General features: G+C 49.2%; 1 protein-coding gene across 13 annotated transcripts in view; it reads right to left on the reverse strand.

Moving 5' to 3' along the window:
* CHST15 (carbohydrate sulfotransferase 15) overlaps nt 1-23,739 on the reverse strand; it is an 80,249-nt gene that overhangs the window by 51,096 nt on the left and 5,414 nt on the right. Inside the window, exons 3-4 of one of the 13 annotated variants that reach the window (XM_042238830.2) lie at nt 10,845-10,979; nt 9,548-10,353 (exon numbers count right to left, since the gene is read on the reverse strand). The exons of 11 other annotated variants lie outside the window; for them this stretch is intronic. The gene's annotated coding sequence lies outside the window, so the exon portion shown is untranslated. Of the gene's footprint in view, nt 1-9,547; nt 10,980-23,739 lie in introns of all 13 variants that reach the window. One more of the 13 variants, XM_060404821.1, reaches the window with a different exon arrangement.

Consider the following 23,739-nt stretch of genomic DNA (forward strand, 5'->3'; position numbering starts at 1 on the left):
CCCCGTGGAAGGCAAAGCATGGTGGCTGGGACTAAAGATGAAGTCCATGCCCTAGAAGTATGTGAACACACACACACACACAGAGACGTGCACGCACACCCATCAGGTTACTATGTGCCCTTGACATACTAAGTCACTTCAGTTGTGTCCGACTCTGTGTGACCCCATGGACTATAGCCTGCCAGGCTCTTCTGTCCATGGGATTCTCCAGGCAAGAATACTGGAGTGGGTTGCCATTTCCTTCTTTAGGGGAGCGTCCCAACCCAGGGATCGAACCCGCATGTCTTACATTTCCTGCACTGACAGGCAGGTTCTTTACCACGCCACCTGCAAAGCTCCATGTGCCACTGGGCAAACCACTTTACATTTCTGTGCCTTGGTTTGCTCATCTATTGACGAGAGACAGTGGCATTACGCACCCACCAGAAAACGGTGAGGGTCAAGACAACTCGTGCGCAATGCCTCCACGGGGCCGCCAACTCCAAGTGCTCCGCAAACAGCAACCAGATCCCCACCGCCTCCCCCATGTCCTTCTCTCCCTCCCAACTCTGCAGACAGGATCTTAGTCGAGCAGGATGGACTCTCGCCTGGGGTACGAAGACCCAGCCAGGCCTGGATGCAAGACAGGAAGAAGGAAAGTCGCGAAGGCTGCGTGTCAGCAACATCTGAACAAAACTGATTGAAACAGGCCCTCTCCTTTGCTGACACGGCAACAGTGACGCTGGTCCCACCAGGACACGTGGAGCCAAGAACTAGATTTTGGATGGAAGGAGAGACCCAGAAAAGAAACTAATTTTAAACGTGGTAGTTTAAGCCAATATTTTATAACTATAAATGGAATATAACCTTTTTTTAAAAAAAAGTAAATGGCAACCAAAATACATGTAGTTGTACCAGTTAAAATAATCGCAATACTCCTTAGTATTCAATAAATACATAATTTTAAATGGTAGTCTCAAACTCTCCTTCTAACATCCTTGACACTTTTAGAAAAGAGACCCAGTTTCTAATAACCTCACTCAAATCTGAAATCTAGATTCCCAACCTCTGTAAAATAAATAGGTCAAGTAAGTATTTATTTATAGACATATCACCCCAGACGCTGAACACAGATCAGCCTATCGAAAAGGAAAAGAATTATTTTCTCTTCTCCATTAAGTAGAGACATCCTGAAAGTGTTTGGTGGGGTATGATTTCTTTTGAAAAACGTCTTTCCAAGTTTTGATTCTTGATGCTGGAGAGGTGGACCTTCAATAACCATCAGAACAAAGACATGTTCTCCAAGAACAGCTTGGTAAGATGCTGCTTCAGTGGAATCCTCCACGCCCACCCTGCTGATGGAGAGGACTAGTCTCCTTCTGCAACGAGTTAAAGCAAAGAGGGGAGCTTCTCTGGCAGCTCAGTGGTAAAGTACCTGCCTGCCAATGCAGGAGACATGGGTTCAATCCCTGATTCAGGAAGATCCTTGGAGAAGGAAATGGCAACCCACTCCAGTATTCTTGCCTGGAGAATTCCATGGACGGAGGAGCCTGGTGAACTATAGTCCATGGGGTTGCAAAGAGTTGGGCATAACTCAGCGACTGAACATGCACACAAAGCAGAGAGGGGATGGGAGAGGAAGTGATATGGGCTATAAAAGCAGACAGCTGGGCAGCAAGAGCTGCCCTGGGAACTCAGTTCTACATAAACAAGTAAACATGTAACGTCTTGGAATTAACCATGGAAGAGTGGAATTTTCCATAAAGATCTGGAAAGTGTTCAGGCGTCATGATGAAGGTTGGCACTTGTTTGCAGACAGCAGACTTCTTCCTGAGCTTAAAAAAATCTCAAACTTTTAAAAAGTTGACAAAAAAAAATCCTAGTAGCTGACTTTCTATCAAGAACTGCTCTGGGTCGGTTCAGAAAAATATTTGGTCAAAGCACATAGATATTCAGACCTTGAGTCAGCTCAAAGTCAGTAACAACTTCTCCTGACACAATCCGAGGGCCTACATGGTGATTTGTCCACCCATGCAAGGCCCAGCAGAGGCCTTGGAGCACCAAACGAGCACTGGACTTGGTGTCCCCAGCGACACACGGTGAGCAAAGCAGGAGCGTGCCCGATTCGATGGCTCTGATACCACAAGGCCCGGAAACAACCCCCTGCCTAGGTGACCTTGGGCAGGCCCCCAATCTCTGAGCCCTGGTCAGCAGCCACGCTGTGAATGGGGACATTCTCCATTCAAGGAAAGGGCAGGACTCTGCCCCAGGCAGATGCCGCCTCTGTTTCTGTCTCCATCTGACTCCCCCAGCCTCCCTGGAGGGCTACCATCTCCTTCTACATTGACCCATGGACTCCTGCTCCCCCTTCCAATATCAGCCAAGCTCTCCCAACCCAGCCCCCAGACCAAGTCAGCCCCTACATGCTTGTTGGGCTGGCATTTTCCTTGACCAGTGGACTATAAGCTCTATGAAGGCAAGAGAGCCTCTTCTGCTCACTTTTAAAATATTTCCTAAAGAAGGAAATTGGAAAGGCAGGCAGGAAGCAGGCAACATATACAGAAATAGAGTACAGTCACAGAGAATTCCCAACGATGGGAAGGGGAGAGAGCTGACGTTCAACATAGGATTTCAAATTTTGCACGTTTTTGGAATCTGCTTCTCTAGGATTAGTCCCAATGGCACTGAAAAGACATTTCTTGGTATCTCTCTGGCCTGCAGCTGACGCTGGTTTCAAGGGCAGGACTGTCCAGTGGGCTGGCCCCAGGCTTGGGCACCCAGAGGGCTGCCCCACCCATCCTCAATTCTGCTGGAGCAGAAACAAGGGCCACCAGGGGCCGAGGCTGTATCTTACTCCCCTAACCTCCAGTGTACCTCCCCGCTGTTCCAAATTAGCTTTCATCCTCAAGAAAACACCAAATGATATGTCTTAGCAAATTACATGATTCTTATCTGTGGCCGGAAGTTTTGTTTTTTCCATCTTGTTTTGCTTTTCACTCATTTTCAGTTCTTAGAACCCCTTCAGGCAAATTTTTCTAAATGCACTCAGCCTACCCAGTTTCTCAGCACAAGCCACAAAACCCCAGGACTGAGTTCAGGACAAAAGAGGGAAAAAAGAAAATTCTTCCTCCTGTTGGATCCTTTTCATTCCTTTCCTGTAAAGGAAATCTGGAAATGTTTCAAAAACATCAAGTATTCAGAGTCAACTGAAAATCCAAATTAGCTTTCTCCTTTCTGTCTTTCTCTTTTTCTTTCTTCTTTTTTTTTGAAGGGGGGAGTGTGTTCTCCTCAGCCACTTTCCCCTCTTCTATACTTAAAAGAGACAAAATACCAATTACTATGTAAATAAATGAGCTCCTTCATTCAATCAGTTTGAAGGATTTACTGGTTTTTATGGGCAGGAGAAACCAGATTTTCAGGTTAAAGTAATTCTTCATGGCATTCCAGAGTGCCAGGGCTGGATGGGTTTAAGTGCCAACCAGTCTGTGCCAGCAGGTTAGGACCGGGGGGGGGACTGGAGCCTCTTTAATGACCCCTCCACGGGCCTGTCATCTCCAGCCTCACCCACCCCTCCTCCTCTAAAATTGGCCACAAGAAAAGCTGACGTTGTCACAAAGCAATACGGGTTGACTTTTTTTTTCCTGACTGTTCATACCCTAGGATTATTTTCACTTTAGGATGACAAAACACACTTGACAACATTGCTGGGCCGCCTTTGGTTAGTTAACTCAGTGTTTCTGAGGTTTTCACACACTTTTCTGCAGTTGTAAAAATGCTGAGCGGAAACGAATGATCATGAACAAACCCCAAAGAAGTTTTTCCCTATGAATGGCCAATAGCATTCACTTTACAATGGAAAAAGAGATAGAGGCGGTTCAGCTTGGGGAGAAGGGAGACCCCTACCTGGACTGCCAGTCACCTCGATCCTAGAGGGGTGGGGTCAGTGCCAAGGCCCCCTCCTGGTCCCCTCACAGCTTGCTGGGAACAGGCAGGGCCTTGGGGAAATGGCAGGATTGTGTGAGCACCTCCCAGAGCTTTGACCTCTTTCTCTTGCCCCGGTCACCCCTACTCCCGCTGAGATCTGACCCAAAAGGGGCTTTGCAGCAGGAGCAGAGGAGCTGTTTGCACGCCCCCAGAGTCACTGGCTGGGCTTCTCCAAACATCACCGGGCACGCAGACCCCGACCCCTAGTGATGTGACGACACCACCCACCACTTACTATGATAATGTGCTAGGACTCTTGCAAGCAGCATATTTGAAGCCTCTTTAAAATTCTCCTTGGGATCTCAAAGAAGAAATTAGGGGGAAAAATGTTCAAAAGTAGCAGGAAGCTCTTAGACATTTATCTTCCTTGGATATTTTCTGGCCGTTAATTTGCATTAACATCATTTAGGGAAACCACGGGCACTTTCACACCGGTCCTGACCCATCTGTTCAGTCATCAGTGCTGGGCCTTGAGGAGGGATGAAGGAAAAGGCAGACTTCCATCCCACCCTCCTGAGACCTGTCCGTGACCCAGTTAGGGACAGAAGTCACCAGAACAGAGCCTCAGAACCAACCCCAAGCTCCCAAGAGACCTTCTTTTCAGAGTCTTCATTTCCCAGGAAAGGAAAAGTCAGGGAATCTGTCCCCAAATCAAGGTTGATTTTCAAGTCTGACAAACAGGGCATTTGGAGGAGGTTATATGTTGGCAATGAAGCTGATAACTAGAAGCCAAACCCATCAGCTACTTTGGGCAAACAAAGTTAGAAATAGAAAGTAATACTGCTTCTCCAGGTAGAGCTGGGTTTTCAAATTTCATTAAAGGTTGGGTCTAAACATGTAAAATGAAAATGATGTACTGAGGCAATTATCCAGATACTTAATGTCCAAACTCCCAGAACCTTTGCCTCAATTACTGAAATAACTGAGGCAAAAAATGAGCATATGGCTCATTGCAGGAGTAGCTGCCTCCAGTTTTCACCCCCTCTGGTGGCAGGGAGGGCTGGGGGGCGGTCAGAGGCAGAGCCAATGGTGGTGGAGACTAGTCGCCACTTATGAGGAGTTCCTGGGGAGCAGGGAGGTGGCTATGAGCACAGAGGGCAACCAGGTGACCAGGGTCCTTGTCCTGGCCCCACAGCTTGACCCCAAGCCCACTCCAGTTCCCCAGCTGGAAAGAGAGGGTGATGACCATAATGTCTAGTCTAACAGAATTGCACAGAGGACTGAGATGACCATGGAACGCTCTGAGCAAGAAGCCTGGTACCCCCAGGTGCTTGACTGGTTGGTCACTACCGTTATTATATTTATCATCATCATTACTATTATTCCTATTACCACTTGCTCTTAGGACTTGTGTTTAGTAAACATATTGGGTGTGTCTCTGGTCTGGTCTGTGTCATGCCATCCCATGTTTCATTCTGGCCTCTTCTGGAAAGCCAGCTCTCTGAAATGCATCAGAAACAAATTACTTCGCTGTCTGTTGCAACAACTGATCCTTCATATTCTAGTACAGAAAGAGAAGATCAAAGCGCCTACATTTATTTTAATGTCTTCTAAGCTGGTTGAAAAAGAATCACTGCACTCTTATTAAAAATTCTGCTTTCATATCACCTGTCTTGATAGCCCTACTCTTACCCAAAAAAAAAAAAAAATCAGAGAGGCAAAGGAAATAATTATTCTTTTAAAGAGACCTTATCTTGCAAATAACTGCAGATTGTAATAAGAATGCAGATAATTGTAATAAGAAACATAAATTCGAATAATTTTTAAAAAGGATCATTTTTTTATTTCCAGCCTTAGATCTGATGGTATTTGGGGCCCCAAGCCCACAAAGATGGCAGAGCAAGGAAAAATGCAAGCTGGGAAGAAAGTGTCTGCACAGGTCTGAGCACGTCCCTCTCTGGGCTAAGCCACCAGCAGACATGAGTGGGAAACGACCAGTCATAGTGGGGACTCTGCCTCTCAGAGCCCTGTCGCTGCACAGACATTCAGCTCAGTATCGTGCCCCGCAGGCCCCCACCTCAGACCAGTGATCTGAAATTCGGGCTACACCAGGCAAAGGTGCAAACTCCCAAATCAACATCTCGCTTGCTTCCCTACATCCCCTGACTCCCAAACACAGGGAGAATCAGGTTCATCTGAATTCTGCAAGTTTAGCTCGAGCACCAGTCAAGGCCACACAGACCATACAGCCAGGAGACACGAGAGTCTTGCCAAGTTCAGGTTCACCCTGGCAGTTTTCAGATGCCATCTGTGGGTGTGAAGGGTGTGACCCTGCAGAAGTCAGGAGGGCTGGTCCCACGGGGTTGGGTGGGGGAGCCCAGCGGCTCTAGGAGGCTGAAAGGTGCCTCCTCCACACCCAGCGACAGAAGGGAAAACCCTGACAAGCAGAGTGCAGGGCTGAGGCCTGGGTTCAGAGGGTGGGGAGCCAGGTGTTTCCCCAGAGACCAGCAAGACCACAGGACTCATGAGTGTATGGTTTCAGGTTGTAAAAATCTGAGTGACTGACTTTGAACAAGCGAGGCAGAGAAGACCACCAATTACACCACTGTTCCCTCAGGAGCTCCTGCCAAGGGACACCTGAGCACAGAGCCCAGCTTTGCCCCTCCTGAGCCCACCAGCTCAACCCTGCCTAACCAAGGACCTCCGAGGGGGACTCTGTTTCTTACCTCCTTCATTCCTCTGCCTACCTGGCCTCCCAACAAAAGGCACTGGGAAATCACTGTTTCCCAAAATGGATGTAAGACTCCGTAGGGCACAAGATAAAACAGCTTTCACCCCAGCCCCAGATCTGCAGAATCTACTGCGGGCAGGGTGAGGCAGGTAGGCACTCTCTCCTACTCACTTTCAAGCCTCAAGCCAATGGCCACGGATATTCCTTCCTTCCAAGCCTCCCTTATGCAGCCACAGCCGCTGCTGTGAATTAGGAATCTGATAGAACGAGGGCAGCATTCACACCTTGGCACTCAGCCTGGGCTGGCCCCATAGGACTCTGCATTCAAGGACTTCTAGAATCCTTTCTCCTCGTTTCCTGTCCATATCATGGACAACAACATGCCCATGGTGTGAACACAGGGACACCTGGGAAATGCCAGCTGCCTCTTCTCACTGCTTTAGACCCCCCAGTCACCCTGAACATCAGCCTTGTGGGAAGAAAAAGTTCCTTCTCTGCCTTGAACACAGTCGGGGAAAGTCTGGCTGGTCAGGCTACACACAAGGAGAGAGTGGGCAGAACCGGTTGGTTCTGGGACTGAACCCATTTGCAAATAAAATCTAAGTGGTGGCAGCTCTCCTTTCTCATCCCTGCTCCAGGAGGAAGGAACCCCAGGCCAGCCATTTCCAACTCAAGGATCAGCCTAGAGGCTCTTCTTCAGTGATGACGCCCCAAAGGACAGTGGCTAAATGCTGGGCTCTTCCCCATTCCTAAGTTCAGGCACAAAGACTGGCTCCCAGTGAAACGTGACCATGGGGTGCAGAATCCCAGGAGGGAGGGACAACTCTCTGGGGCATCACAGGGACTCTCTCTACTCAGATCCCAGTTTATTCATTCAACGCAAGCCTGCAGGACAGTCAGCAGTTATCCCCCAGAGTCTTTTGCAGGGAGAGGACCAAAGGGGCGTCAGTCTCACAGTATATTTGTTCCAGGCTCTTATTTCATCTTTCAGGAGACTCATATGCTGCTGGTGGGAACCGTACTCAGGACAAAACCTTGGAAGACTAGCCACACGTACGGATACTGAGCACATTGTTTCCCAAAGACCAGCGATTCTACTAGTAGGTCCATGCCCAGCAGAAATGCATCCTCACGCTGCTCAAGACCATGCACTAGAATTAGGATGCTCAGAGCCCTGGCTGTTAAGGCCAAACTAACACTGCAACACCAGGGAAGAATCTCACAGATGCAGTACTGAGCGCAAGAAAGTAGACACAAAAGAGAACATTCCACATAGTTCCATTTATATTAAGTATAAAAAACAGGCAGAGGCGGTGGAGATGACGATGGTGATCTTGCCTGACTGGGGGCTGGTGGGGGGTGCTCAGTGAGTAGAATGGAACTGGGCAATTCTGGGGTATGGTTTCCACACTCGACCGAGATGCTATTACACAGATAAGTTCTGTTTATGCAAGTCCATCAAGCTGTGAACCTTTGCAGATGCTCTCCAGCTAGGTCTGCTTTCCTCCACGGGAGGGAAAAGTTCATAAAAAGAAAAAAGAATGGGTGGTGGTAGGTTTCTGTTCCATAAGAAACTAAGAGAGAAGCAGAGGGCACACAGGAATTTGACTCGTGCATGAATGCGCCCATACAATTCCACTCTCTCGCTTTGACCCTGAAGGACAATGTTCTCAGAGAGATGCCCACTTCCTTTCAGAGGCACCAAACCAAAGCCACCTCTGCTCATAACCATTCAGGGCTGATTTTACAACCCATGTCTCGGTCTGGAGGCTAATGACCTCCAATTCCCAGATTCTAAGGGTTTCCAGGGTCTTAAAGGGTTCTTCTCAGGGTGGACTTGGCAAGGAGGCTGCAAGCCCCAGTCCTCTTGGGCCATGTCATGGGGCCATTTCAGCCTGGCAGCCACCTGCAGGCCAGGCAGCTATGAGGTCTAAGTGTCGGTTAGTCGCTCAGTTGTGTCCGACTCTTTGCGACCCCACGGACTGTAGCCCACCAGCTCCACTGTCCATGGAATTCTTCAGGCAAGAAACTGGAGTGGGTGGCCATTCTCTTCTCCAAGAGGATCTTTCCGACCCAGGGATCAAACCCAGGTCTCCCGCATTGCAGGCAGATCCTTTACTGTCTGAGCCACCAGGGAAGCCCATGAGTTTTAAAGTGAGAAGGGAACATGCTCTTTGATCCTGGAGAGAGTTGGTCACTATGGAATCCCATCTGGTGCCCAGGGGACAAGAAGCCCACCACATTTTGAACCTTAAGGAAAGAGGCCCCAGGTCCTGGCACGTCACTCAAGGTCACCATGACCACCCCTGTCACTGTCCCAACATCACAGACTGTGCCCATCCAGGAGGCCTGCTAGGCCATCCCTCCCTCCTCTCTGGGCTCAGAGCTTCCTGTGCCTTACTCTTCTCCCAGCTTCCTCCATCACTCCCTGGAACTCTCTGACACCTCCATGGACCCTTGGCCACGCTTGCTCAGTGTACCAATGGGCACATGCACGCAACACCCCTGCCCTTCATCTCCCTTAGGGCACTCATCACTGCTGAAATAAGTCACTTGACTCAGCGTTTGGGTCTCGTCCACCCACTAGAAAGCGATCTCCATGCAGGCAGGAACCAGGCGTGTCTTAGCCACCACCAGCTCCCTGGTAGCCAGTTGTCTGTTTCCGTGTCTGTGTCCATCTGTGAGTTAAGGCTCAGAATGGGGACACCAAGGCATCTCCAACACCTGGCTGTCGGTCAGTGTCCTTTCTTCCTCTCCCTGACATCTTCTGTAGAAAGAGTGGCGTGCAGCCATGGGGCAAGTCCTAGAACCAAATCTCAGCCCAGCCACGGCCAGCTGGTTGACCCTGGGCAAGTTGCCCAAGCCTCTCTGAGCTTTATCAGCTTCTCTACAAACAAGGATCAGGTTACCTACCTCTCAGGGCTGGAAGGGAGACGGACTGACATTAAGCACTGACCACAGTCTTTACAGTGTCCTTCCATTTGAGGTCATCGTCCAAGAAAGCCAGCTCACAGCCCAAAACAGGGATCTGGGCCCCGATTCATTCATTCGTCAGCAGGTTCCATGCAGTGTGGCTGGGCGAGGCATGGACACAGTGGGTGGACCCCACAGATGAGATCCCGGCCACTTCAGTGTTGGTGACGTTTTGCAGAGGTAAGAGGGATTTGTGAGGTTCTGCATATTCATCTTTTCGGGTTTCTCTCTCTCTCTCTCTCTTTTGGTTTACACATCAAGATTTTTTTCCCCAATAGTTTTAAACCCAACCTTATTATTTAAGGTATCCAAATGTCCCACACCAGCTAATAAAAATATTATGGGCTTTTCTTCCAGTTATTTTTCTTTTCAAAGTAAAAACAATGACTACGGATGTCTTCACAAGGAAAATAAATAAAATCAGCTTTTGTTTGCAGACCAAGGTGCGATAACGTGTCATTTCCCGAGTGAGTTAAGTCCTGGATGAACACAGCCTTGAATGGGAGGATGTGATTCTGGACACCCAGGTACTACAGACTGTCTTGGGCTCAGCAAGGGTAGACGTGGCCTCCAGAACCACTCCGATTGCCGAGCAGCTCTTCTTCCCCAGCCAGGACAGGAATTAAAGACGGCTTCTTTCTTGGAGTTTTGCAGCCCCATTCAAACCCAGAGGCTTGTGACAATGAAAGGCGAGCATGGCGTTCTGGCTCCCTTTGAGCTCACACCCCTGGTGACCTCTGTACAAACTGAGAACAAAAGAGGGGGGAATCCACAGTAGCTCCCCACACCGCCCCCTCCCCCACCGCCCCAAGACACGGCTCTAAAGAGCTGTCCTTAGGGATTCTGAGTGAAGCAAGCCCCAGCCTCCTCCCCGAGTACAAAATAACTTTAATCCTCATTCAAGATCTCCAGTTCCAATGTAAACCCGGCAAGTCCCAGCTCTCCTCCGCTGGAACCTCCCCTCCCTTTGGCAGCCAGCCCGGGGATGCTACCTTCCGCTTCTCCACTGGCTTCTAAGAGGAAACAGGCACCCACTGAGCCCGTACAAGCCCCAGCTCAACACGCTGGAGAGAACAAAGACTTCACACAAAGAAGTGGGCTTTTCCAAGCCCAGCAGCCACTGGCTCCTGAGGAGAGATGCTGCGGCTGCCGGGGTCCGCTTCCTCGCCCAGATGCACCGTCCACCCCCTCCCATCTCCACAGCTTCACTCCAGGGCTGGGAAATGACGAGGCTGACCTATGGTGGCCTTGGAATCCTGGACTCTCTCCAGGGGTCTTCCACTCAGCTGGCAGGGCAGAGCCCAAGCTGGGGACAACCAGAGGTGAAAGTCCAGAGGGATGCACTGGTTCTCTAAGGACCGAGGCCCCGGGGCTGCAAATAGACACACACATAAACCACTGTGAGATGTCCAGAAACGCTTTGAATTCTTCTCCAAGTTGAGCTGCAGACAGTAGGAGTTTTGGTCTTCATTCTGTCCATTCTGAAGAGCCCAAAGGTGGATTTTTCCAGATTTCTGATGTGCAGATTCTGAGAAAGTCACATGTAATCCCACTAGCAGACAAGGGCAATCCCTCTGTGTCCCAATTGATCTCAGCAAGTCTCTCCTCAGCATGAAGGGGGTCAGGAACCCCGCCAGAGCCCGCAGAGCAAACCAAGGTGATGCGGCCGCAGCCCGGCGCTCCTGGTGCTCACAAGCTATGGTGCATACAAGCTGCTGTAGGTCAAGGTGGTCTAGGGTGGGCATGACACAAGCTATCTCACGCCAGCTCCTTGGGCCACAACCTGTGCAGTCACACGGGGCCTGGTGCCCAGAGGGGCACTTGGTTAATGCTCTGCTCTCCCTGGTTTGAGAAAGTGAAAGTCGCTCAGTCATGTCAGATTCTTTGTGACCCCCATGGACTATACAGACCATGGAATTCTCCAGGCCAGAATACTGGAGTGGGTAGCCTTTCTTTTCTCCAGGGGATCTTCCCAACCCAGAGGTTTAACCCAGGTCCCCCGCATTGCAGGCGGATTCTTTACCAGCTGAGCCACAAGGGAAGCCCAGTTTGAAGTTCTTAATAATTTTTTCATAAAGTGTTAGTTGCTCAGTCATGTCCAACTCTTTGTGACTCCATGGATTTATAGCCTGCTAGGCTCCTCTGTCCATGGAATTCTCCAGGCAAGAATACTGGAGTGGGTAGCCATTCCCTTCTCCAGGGGATCTTCCCGACCAGGGATTGAACCTAGGTCTCCTGCACTGCAGGCAGATCCTTTAGGGGCTTGCATTTTTATGTTGTACTAAGGTCTACAAATTATAGCACCAGTTCTGGAGTTAATGAAAGAGTAATACAACAGGGAAAGAAATCACATCCAAAGAGCTTCTCTGATTCCTGGTACATGTAACAGCTAAGACTCTGCAACCCCACGGACTGTAACCTGCCAGACTCCTCTGTCCATGGAATTCTCCAGGCAAGAATATTGAGTGGGTTTGCATCCCATCTCCAGGGGATCTTCCCAACCCAGGGATCGAACCCAGGTCTCCCACATTGCAGGTGAATTCTTTACCGGCTGAACCACCAGGGAAGTCCAAAGTATTAAATATCAATACAAATGGATACTTAGAAAATGGCAAGATGCCCAGGGTTTAATCCCATCGTTGGTTTCAGCAGGGACCTTTCCAGGATCACTGCAGACTTAGTACCTTCCATTCTATACCAGGAGTTTCCACAAGCCCATTTATCATAGCTCTGATTCATCGCAGTATCTACTCTAATGCAACTCAGCCTGATGATTTAAAAAATATGGGGACCTTTAATTTATCAAGCTAATGTGATTACACGGCCATCCCACAGTCTAGCCATCTCACAGGCTCTCCTATGAAATTTATGATCGGAAGCTTACACACTTCCAGCCCCTTTAAATAGGAAAATCTTTACCATAGTTGAGGGATGAACTCATTCCACAATCTGGAAAAGAAAAAAAAAAAATCAAGCCCTTCCACAAGTGCCTTGCTCTGTTGGTTTTTGCCACTTGTCCCCAGACAGCGAGGTTTAAACACCATTTACCAACAAGCTTAATTTTAACCTGCCTTTACAGAGGATGCCAAATCAATTACGTATCAGCTGATAACATCTGCGCATCTCATGCTGGTGGCATCTGGTAACTCATGCTGCCCGTGAGGCTGACCAGGAGCAGCTTCACACAGCATCTTCCGGTTATTACAAGCATCACTCTGACCCAGACATGAAAGTAGGGGCTTCAGACATAGCAGGCTGCATGGGGATTTTGCATCTTGAAGAAATCAGTCTGTATGTGGTGTAAGTAAAACACACCAGAGCAAGGGACTTCCCTGGCAGTCCAGTGGTTAGGACTCTGTGCTTCCACCGCAAGGGGCTTAGGCTCGATCCCTGGTTGGGGAACTGAGATCCTGCATGCCATGCAGTGCGATGAAAAACAATAAAAAATAAAATGCACTGGAGCATAATTCAATTGGAATGGAGGTTCCCCATCAAACCACATGAGGCTGCAGAAATCTTCCCAACCTGCATGTCTGTCGCAAGGTTGCTGAGAGTAAATGGAATAATGCAAAACCTAGCACATACTAAGCACCCAAATGTAGGTCACTATCATCAGAACTCAAGTTTCTTAATTCCCTGTCCTGGGTTCTATTTCACCAAAGTGAAGTGAAAGTTGCTCAGTAATGTCTGACTCTTTGCAACCCCATGGACTAGACAGTCCATGGAAATCTCCAGGTCAGAATACTGGAGTGGGTAGCATTTCCCTTATCCAGGAGATCTTCCCAACCCAGGGACCAAACCCAGGTCCTTCACATTGCAGGCGGATTCTTTACCAGCTGAGCCACAAGGGAAACCCAAGAATACTGGAGTGGATAGCCTATCCCTTCTCTAGCAGATCTTCCTGACCCAGGGATTGAACCCAGGTCCCCCACATTGCAGGTGGATTCTTTACCAACTGTGCTACCAGTGAAGCCCATGTCACCAAACTGCTGCTGGTGGTGCTGCTAAGTCGCTTCAGTCCTGTCCGACTCTGTGCGACCCCATAGACGGCAGCCCATCAGGCTCTGCTGTCCCTGGGATTCTCCAGACAAGAACACTGGAGTGGGTTACCATTTCCTTCTCCAATGCATGAAAGTGAAAAGTGAAAGTGAAGTTGCTCAGTTGTGTCCGACTCTTCGCAACCCCATGGACTGCAGCCTACCAGGCTCCTCTATCCATGGGATTTTCCAGGCAAGAGTACTGGAGTGGGGTGCCGTTGCCTTCTCCATTTTACCAAACTATTTTCTATATCTTATTGTCTCTGAGAATCTCTCAGATCTAGAGAAGAAGGCTCTGTGCATACCCAGGGAGAAGGCACCTACAAAGCTCCAGGTGGGCACACAGAAGCATGAAACGCATAAACCACGGGTCTTCCAGAATTTGTTAATCTGATAAAAACTAATTTAATTGATGGCCAATTGGGAGGGATCCAAAAACAATCTAAAAGATAAATGACAACACTGAAGTTCATGAAATTCTACGGTGCTTCCAAAGGGCTGGGGCTCCCTAGGTTTAATGAAATTAGATGGCAGCCAGACAAGGTCTGTAGCATAGTGATGGAATTGTACCTGAGTCAGTTTCCTGGTTTTGATAATGTTCTGTGGTTATGTAAGATGTTATCGTTGTGGGAAGCTGGTTGAAGAGTACACAGAACTCTGTGCTATTTTTTCAACTTCTTATGAGTCTAAAATTACTTCAAATTAAAAAACTAAAATAAAATTATGGGCAGAATCCAGGAGTACCAAAAGATTAAGGGGACTCCTGGCACGCTATCAACATATCAAGACATCAGGGCCAGGTGTGGGGAGCCGTGGTGGGGGGGAGAACCTCCCCATGAGGGCACGGAGGAAGTCAAGTCCTGAGGGACAGATAGGACTTGGTCAAGGTCAGGGGAAGAAAGCAAGGCTCAAGGCAGGGGCCGCACCAGCTGGGGAGACTGCTATGCCCCGGTCCCTCTCCAAAGGGTGCCCTCTCCCTGAACCAGGCTGTCTGGAGTCAACACCAAACTCAAGTGAACAGCCACATACTCATCTTTGGGATTTCACGGACTATTTCAGTCTTGTTTTCATGAGTGCGGTTTCGGCTGCCCACCCAAGACTTCTCCCATCAAGCATGTGCTTACATAAAAATAACTTCTGCTCACAAGCTCACAGAAAGGATGGGGGTTTTGCTTCTCACTAGCCCTACCTTTTGAAACCACAGCAGCTGCAGGCCAGCCCAGCACGGGACAAGGGTTCTTCACCCAGAGATGAGAGACAATGAGAAAGCGAAGCTGTAAAGGAGCTTCCCCAATGGGCTTCCCTGGTGACTCAAATGGTAAAGAATCTGCCTGCAAAGTGGGAGACTCATGTTCGATCCCTGAGTCGGAAAGATCCCCTGGAGAAGGGAATGGCTACCCACTCCAGTTCTTGCCTGAAAAATCCCACGGACAGAAGATTCTGGTGAGCTACAGTCCGTGGGGTTGTAAAGAGTCAGACATGACTGAATGACTAACATGTTCAAAGCGAAATGAAAGAACACTTGATTCAACCCGACTGTGCTATAAACCAAGTTCCCTGACCTGCTCTCCCAGACCGACCCAATCCCATCCCATCAACTGATCCCCTCCTGGGATCTTGGCACTGGCTGTTCCCTCTGCCTGGGATGCCCTTTCTGAGCTATAGACCGTGTGCCTTCTTGTCGTTCAAGAATCAGCTTAAACGTCACCTTTCTGGAAAGGCCTTCTCCAATCACCCAGACAGTCACCTCCTAACATGCAGCACTTATTATTATCTGTTCTCTGATATTTATGAATCTGTCTATGAGATGGACCCTGTTTGTCAAGTCACTGCTAGAGTCTCAGCTCTTAGCGCTGGACACACAGTAGGTCCTCCATCACTGGATGGTGACTCTTAAAGGAGGGGCAGAGCCTGAGTCAGAAGAGTTGAAGATGAAGGGTCAGGCTCCCAAATGGTTTTCCTGAGCCAAGCTACAGGATCAAGGCGGGGGATTCAGCGTATTTTTGCCTTTCCTCCTTTCAGCCACTTGTCCGTCCAGCCAACCGTTCTTTCCCATGGCCTGCGTCCTGGGGATATAACCTTGAATAAGACACACCTCCTATCCTAAAGGGACAAATAACCTTCTGATGGCAGAGACAGAACGGAGGTAATTCCTGCAGCGACATGCTAAAGGCCAAAGGTGACTCCTGGGCCCTTGTGGAGATGAGGGCCATTCATGCAGAAAAGAAAACCAGAGCTGACATCCCACGGAAGCTGCAGTGATAGAACATGTATGCTAGCTACATCCAGGGAATCCAATAAAAAAACCCCAAAGAAAGTCACAGTCAAGGACAGACGGAGGATAAAAGAGGCTCGCTCCTGAGATCTCTGCAGATTACTGGCCCCCATTTTTGCCACAGAAGAACTGGAAATCCTTCTCAGAAGAACAGCTGTGATCACTACTACGTTCCATCTTAAAGAGCTTAACGCTCGCACCCACGTGCAAACATGAGCACCCACGTGCAAACATGAGCACCCACATGCAAACATGAGCACCCACGTGCGCACACGCGCGCACACAGGAGCATGCACATACACAGACGCCTGGGACCCACTCCTGAAGAGCTCACGCAGGACTGGAATATGTGTTTTCTTTAAAAAGCCCCATAGGGCTTTAGATTTAGAACCTGCATTTAGAACCAGCCAGCTTCCGGCAAGGTTCCCTCTGAATGCAGTTATAGAGGTGCGTTGCGGTGTCAACAGTAAGAGCATGAAATGGATCCAGGAGGATCTCAACAGGTGAGCCTTCCGAAGCGCCGAGAACACTCCAGTCACAATACAAAAGCTAGCCTGGGGACTCGGCTCAAGACCCGGGAATGCACCCCCAGCCACTGCAGCACCCCTGCCCGGGAGAGCTGCCGGCTGGCCCTGTGCGTTTCCTTCCTTGTTGTGGCCCAGCCTCTTTAAAAATCAACTTCATAATGTACCCTGGAGTCACAAGCACAGCCCCGTGTTTATGGGCTCAGCCAGATCAGATAAAATTTCATTCTCTGAATTGGTTCCTAATTTAATTACTCCCCGGATAAGCGCTGGCCTCCTGCCGCTGCAGGGAAAGAACTCAGGAGACACTGGCGCCACAAGCCACAAGCTGCAGCTCTCGCTTGGCAGCTGGAGGAGGATAAGCTGTTGCGGGGCCTCTGCAGGTCAGAGGGTGTTAGGACAGCGGGCGAGGGCCAGGTAGTCACCGTCTGTCCGCCCAACCAGCCTGCGTTTACCATCCCCAGCCAATCAAGAGGGTGACCTGCCGCTTAGTAAAAGGGCTCAGGAAGAATGTTGAGGGTAACTGAATCGACTCTGAAAACCCAGATTCAATCCTGACTCTGTGTGGCCTCTCTGTGCCTCAGTTTCTCCATCTGCAAAATGGGGCAGAACTATGTTCCCCTGAAGGCCTTTGCAAGCTCTAACATTCAGACAAGTCAGGGGAAATCAGAACCTCATCTGAGAATCAGTCCTCCTTTAGGGCCAGGAGAAGAGCATATAAAAAAGTAAATGAATTATGGAAAACAAGTCAAGATAGCTCAAAAAATTTAATTCTAGAAATGGAAACATGTCCACACAAAGACTCGTAAATGAATGTTTATAGCAGCATTATCCCTAAGAGCCAAAAAGTGGTACCACTCTATCAACAGATGAATGGATAAATGTAGCCTGTTCATACAGTGGGATATCATGTGGCCATATGAAGGAATGAAGTACTGATATAAGCCACCATATAGATGAACCATGAAACATGATGTTAAGTGAAAGAAACCAGATACACAAAAAACCATATCCTATGTGATTCCATTCATCTTAGGTCCAGAATAAAGAAATTAAGAGATAAAGTAGATTCTTGGTTGCTTAGGGTGGGGGAGGTGAATAGGAAGATAGGGGGCTAACAGCTAATAGGTACATGGTTTCCTTTTAATATGAAGACTTGCTCTAAAAGAAAACATGGTTCTGGTTGCACACATCTGTGAATCTACTAAAAACTACTGAACTATATGGTTTAAATGGTGAATTTTATGTCATGTGAATTACATCTCATTAAAGCTGTTTTATAAAAAGGATAGGTTGACTAGACAAAAAAAAATCTGTTGCATGATTTTGAAAAATAAATCAGATGAGAACATTGTAAAGTAAATATATATGACATAAATACACACACACACATATACACACACACATTCTCCCTAAACAGTTCCACGGCTTCATAACTGATCCAAAGATACATAAACCACACACACACAAAAACTGCTGACTTGAAAGTGGGCAGGCTTGCATTTTTCTATTGATTTATTTCAGTTTTAACAGCCAAAAGCAAATTTATTTTCTACCACTGAAATGGCAACTGAGGTTTCATCTACTCTTTAATACATCATTTTTATTCTCAGAACCAAATTGTGAACAATGCGAAAGCTGCGTGGATTCTCAACAGCCAACCGGTGAGCAAAGGATTTTTTTCCTTTTTGCCTGGAAGCTATTTCCAATGAAGAGGCCACATTTGCTAAGCTCCCTCTTCCCTTTTGTGTATCTTTCTAATTTCTCACAGAAACTGCTACGGAACAAGTATAAATAGCTTTCAAAGTTAGGGCAACACAGATGTCAGGCTGATCCCAATTCCATTATTCTGAGTGTTCTTTCATCCTCTCATTTAGCGCTCCTGACAACTTTCTTCAGCAAATTCAACATGTCCTAAAAGCAGCTATTTCCTCTGACTTTCAAAACAGCGCGGGTGGATTACTGGTCTGATATGGGGTTGGCTGGGGCCTTCCTGGAACTATTACCGTGACCGAGAACTGTGGGAGAATAAGGGAAGGTCACAACATGTGGGTCTGGCTACAGCTGACCACAGAAAGGGCAACTGTGAATGTCCCACAGTTAAGAACAACCAGGTAAACAGGAGGATGGTCTTCTCTAAGGACTCACCATTTCTAAGCCCAGAGGGTATTTCTTTCAGATAATACTGATGGGTCAAAGTAAGAGGCAACCAGGGGAAGTTGAGTGCTTAACCCTGGATGGTGCACAGGGCATGGTGAGGTTGATGACTTGGCTCGCCACGCCCCTCCCCTCAGATCAACACCCTGTTTTATTTCCTCCCCTGAGTGGGGCTTGGCATCCTGGGACCCCGAGCAGAGAGATGCTTGAAGGTCCTACAGCCAGGACACCAGGCCCCGTACGAGACCGAGAAGGATTCCTGCCATTTCAGCTGAGTCCTGGTCCTAAAGCAACAGCACACGGGGGGAGAGATGGAGCTGGCCCCCACCCCACAGAAGGGCCCTGGGCGGCCTGGGATGCCAGGCAAAGGAGGTGCTGGTACCAGAAAACCAGAGGCCAGAGCAGGGGGACCCCCCGTCCTGCCAAGATCCCCCTGAATCCCCACTCAGTTGTCCTTCATCACCTTGTGATGATAGGGGGGTTTCCAGGTGGAGGACAGCCTGGATTCAGAGCTCACTTGTAGACCAGGTCAGCCCGCTCCCACCGACCAGACGACCCTCTGTATTTGTTGAGAAACTGGAGAAAGGCTTTCCAGAGAGGGCTGCCCCCTCGAGAATAACCCTGTTCCCTCCAACACAGACACACACACACACACACACACACAGTGCCAGGAGCAGAGGCCCCGGCCCAGCCTGACTGTAGCCGCCAGTCTCTCATTCCAAAGAAGAGGGCAGAGAGCGAATAGGTGCTGACATCCTGTCTCTAGCAAACATCTGACAAGTCTGCGCTGTTCATCATGGAAAATTAAAAAGCTAAACGGCCCCAAGAGTCTGCCGGAGGATGACATCCGATGGAGGCCCTCAACCTTGAACCTGAAACGAGACCACGGAAAGAGAACCACCGATCCTGAATTCTTCTCCACATCTTCTTAAAGCAACAGTGATTCTGAAATCAAGTGTCTGGTTACGTGACCCAGAGACGAGCCAGCTGCAGCCGACTCCCACCTGGATGTCCAGGAAACTGAAGGCAGGGAAGCCGGCTGGTCCCACGGAACCTGGGCCAAAACTTCACCCTGCCCAGGGTGGCTGCAACTTAACAGATGGCATGATCACAAGCGTCTACTGGGAAACCCCACTGACTGGCCCAGTTCCCTGGGGCCACCCGCTTTCTTGTAATCCTGGAGATCCCTGACGTGCACAAAGCAAATGCAGCTCTGCGTGTATACATTTGGAAGGCTCTTTATATAAACAGGTTCACGAATCAGAGGGAACAATCCTCTGTAGACCAATAGTCTGATTTTCGGTTTGGAAATTATGGTCTCTATAAATACACTCCAGGACATACTTTATATTTTTAATGCAAATATTTACATTCCAAACAAAGGAGCATGGAACTTAATGACAAGCTATTTATACCGGCTATAAGAAACACTAACAGCTCCCACATTTCTTGCCTGAGTTAATGGCTCCTGCTTCTATTCCTGAGATACAAATTTCCATAGTATTTTTCCCCAAGACTCTCAAGCCACACAAAAAAACTGTGGTTACTACCTTTTAATAGCCCAAAACCTAATATCAGGAAAGCCCAGTTTAGTACATTAGGTTCTTGACTCCTTCTGAAATTTACTGATAAGCACTAACTCTCCTGTACCATGCTACCAGATTGGGGTAACTTTTCCATCTTCTTTGGGTGTACATTCAGAGGCCCACATGAAATCCATCACAGCCCTTTCTCCAGGACAAGCTGGTTCTTGATGTGTTAATTCAACAAACGACAGTCTCTCGCGACTGACCGGACCCCCAGACAGCCTCTCACCCTTGAGAGGCTCACCAGGCCCGGGTGAGTGGATCACACCCAGGAATACTAGAAAGATCATGGTAAAAAGGAGGATGGGGTCAAGGTCAAGTTCAGTAGAGGATCCCTGCAGATACTCAGAGGAGAACGGTGACATCTGGATGGAAGGATGTGGAAAGATAGTTAATCATTACTCACAAAACTTCCAGAAGACAATGATGAGATGGGGGCAGGGGGCTAGACAAAGGTTCAGGGGGAAATCAACAGCAGGGGACCAAGAGGAGGCAGAAAAGCTCTCACACTCAGGCTACCAGGCGGTCAGTCTACCAGTGGTTCTGCCCCTCCTTGTAAATTACCCTTGTGTTACAGTTAGAATGCAGCCTTGAGGTCAAAGGCTGATCATTCCCTCAATCTGACTCATCACTGCCATGCTCTGCAGATAGCAACACAGTTGACAAGCTTACCTCCTAACCTCGATGTCCTTAGCGACTGCATATCTAATGCTGTCCTTATCAACTCTGCACCTAACAGGTGCCACATGTGAGACCCTCCATGGGTCAGGCCCTGGGCTCAGCACTTATCATTTGCTCTGGGTGGGTGGAGGGGTCAGGGGAGGTGGGGGGCCCGGGGGGACTCCAGATGTTTCCTTCCTCCTGGAGACAGTGCTGCCTGTGTACCACGACTGTGTCTCCACCTGGTGAGGTCCACACCATCCCAGCAGCGTGCAAGGAAGAGCCTGGCCTCATCTCTTCCCACACAGAGTCAGCACTGCCCCCTGCTGGCTGCCCCGGGTTGGAGGGGGTGGGCAGTGGCGGCTGCCCCGGAAGAGGCTGCTGCAGCGGAACAAACTGCCGCTTTCCCACTGGCCTGCAACTCAGGGGAGGTCAGTGGGCCTCACTGCCCGCTTCTCACTTCAGGTATGCGATGCCCACATGCCCACTGGTTCAATCACATTCTCCAAGATCCACTTCAGTTGGGACCAAATACTGCATTTCTATCTTTATGCATCTTTCTCCTCCCCTCTCTCCACTGGTTCAGAACTTGGCCAAGAAAGAGGGGTTTAATTTGGGGGGCTCCCTTAAACCCTAATTTGTACTGTGAAAAGAAAATGAAAGTCACTCAGTCGTGTCCCACTCTTTGGGACCCCATGGAGCAGTCAGTCTCCAGGCCAGAATATGGGAGTGGGTAGCCTTTCCCTTCTGCAGGGGATCTTCCCAACCTAGGAATCAAACCTAGGTCTCCTGCACTGCAGATGGATTCTTTACCAGCTGAGCCGCTAGGGAAACCCAAGAATACTGGAGTGGGTAGCCTATCCCTTCTCCAGTGGATCTTCCCGACCCAGGAATCGAACCGGGGTCTCCCACAATGCAGGCAAATTCTTTACCGATTGAGCTATCAGGGAAGCCAGTTTGTACTACTGGTACCCAAACTATGCTACAAAAACAAGATAGAGATTATCAACCCCACTTTACAGATAAGGAAACTGAGGACCAAGCAGATGTAACCACTGACCCAGGGTCACAATAATGGAACAAAGAAACACAGGAGAGACTCAAGCCCAGGTCCACATGGTGTCCAGGCTCACCCCACCACCTACACTGCCTCTCCAAGGGGATAAGGGATTCAACACTCAGGTTAAATGCACATCCGCATGGGGGGCACCAAACCTTTGGTGGATTGGAAAATGAAGGTTCTGGTCAAACTTGCCTCATTCAGCCCAAATCAGCTAACACATGTCACAAAGCGGAGACACAGCAGTCCAGACCCCTTTCAACAAGGAGTGAGACAATAACACAGCTTTACAGGCCTCTCAGACTCTGAAACGCACCTTCCAACTTCACAGCAAATGCGCTATGGGCCCCCGGCCCCCTCAGGGCAAGCAGAGCAGGTCAGAACTTCCCCGAGATCCAGGGCTACCCTGGGAGGAAGGGACCTGCCATCTATCGAGGCCTCTCCCACTCTGAGGTCACACCAATATCTTCTCAATCACAGGGAGCAAAAAGGGTCAGCAGGCACATATTCCATTTCAGGAGAAGATGTAAAACCACCAGGTTCTTGCCTGTCATAGGGAAAAATAATTGCACCTGCCCAGGTGGTGAAGGACAGGGAAGCCTGGCATGCTACAATCCATGGGGTCGAAAAGAGTGGGACACTGAGCATCTGAACAGCAAGGTGGCGCTAGTGAGTAAAGAACCAGCCTGCCAACGCAGGAGATGTAAGAGACATGGGTTCAATCCCTGGGTCAGGAAGATCTGCTGGAGGAGGGCATGGCAACCCACTCCAGTACTCTTGCCTGGAGAACCCCTTGGACAGAGGAGCCTGGTGGGCTACAGTCCATGGGGTCACAAAGAATCAGACACCACTGAGGTGACTGAGCACAGCACAGCCCTGTAATCTACTTATGTGCCCGTGTTAGGGTATTTTCCAGGCACCTGGATGACGAGGCGGCCTGTCTCAATATTTTTATCACAAGCACAGTTCTGGAAAGCATCCAGGTTTCCATTATAATGACACTCTCTGCTTTTGAGGATCTGCCAGCCTTTCTTGCTTCAGAGACCCGGAAGGCCTGGACCTGGACAAATTCTAGAAATGTAGCATGGGTGTCAGGACGAGCCTGCCCGGGCAAGAAGGCTCCCGCGCACACACACTCAGAACTCTCTGAAGCTTGGAGTGGGGCTCAGGAATGCAACATTCGAAAGCTGGCCTCTCCAGCACATCCCCTGATCTGCCCCTGGCTTAATCACCACTACACAGAAGCACAGCCAAACCACCCGGCTGCCTGTCCACGGTGTCCGCTGGAAGCATCTCGGAGGGCGGCTGTGGATGTAGCCCTCTCTTTGCCGGGAGAGATGAAGCAATCAGCCTGACTAGAGGCCAAGGCGTCCTGGGGTGTCAGAGAAGCTCTCTGAGGTAGAATATGCTAGAAGTCATGCTCCCCTCCTCCACCAGGAAACATACACAGCTACATTAAACAAACAAACAAACAAAAAAAACACTGGGCAAGCAATTTCAGGGAGCTCAGAGACATCTCCCATCCCCAGTAATGAGCTCTAGAGCTGATGTATATTAAGCACTTACTGTATGCTAGGCACCACTCCAAGCAGGTATTAAGTGTTCTGTGTAGGACTTCCCTGGTGGTTCAGATGGTAAAGAATCCACCTGCAATGCAGGAGACTCAGGAGACCCAGGTCAATCCCTGGGTGGGGAAGATCCCCTGGGGAAGGGAATGGCAACCCACTCCAGATTCTTGCCCGGAGAATCTCTTGGACAGGGGAGCCTGGCTGGCTACAGTCCATGGGGTCGCAAAGAGCGGGACACAACAGAGCGAATAACACCTGGCTCAGC

Source organism: Ovis aries, chromosome 22, assembly GCF_016772045.2.
Source record: "Ovis aries strain OAR_USU_Benz2616 breed Rambouillet chromosome 22, ARS-UI_Ramb_v3.0, whole genome shotgun sequence".
NCBI classification, from domain to species: domain Eukaryota; kingdom Metazoa; phylum Chordata; class Mammalia; order Artiodactyla; family Bovidae; genus Ovis; species Ovis aries.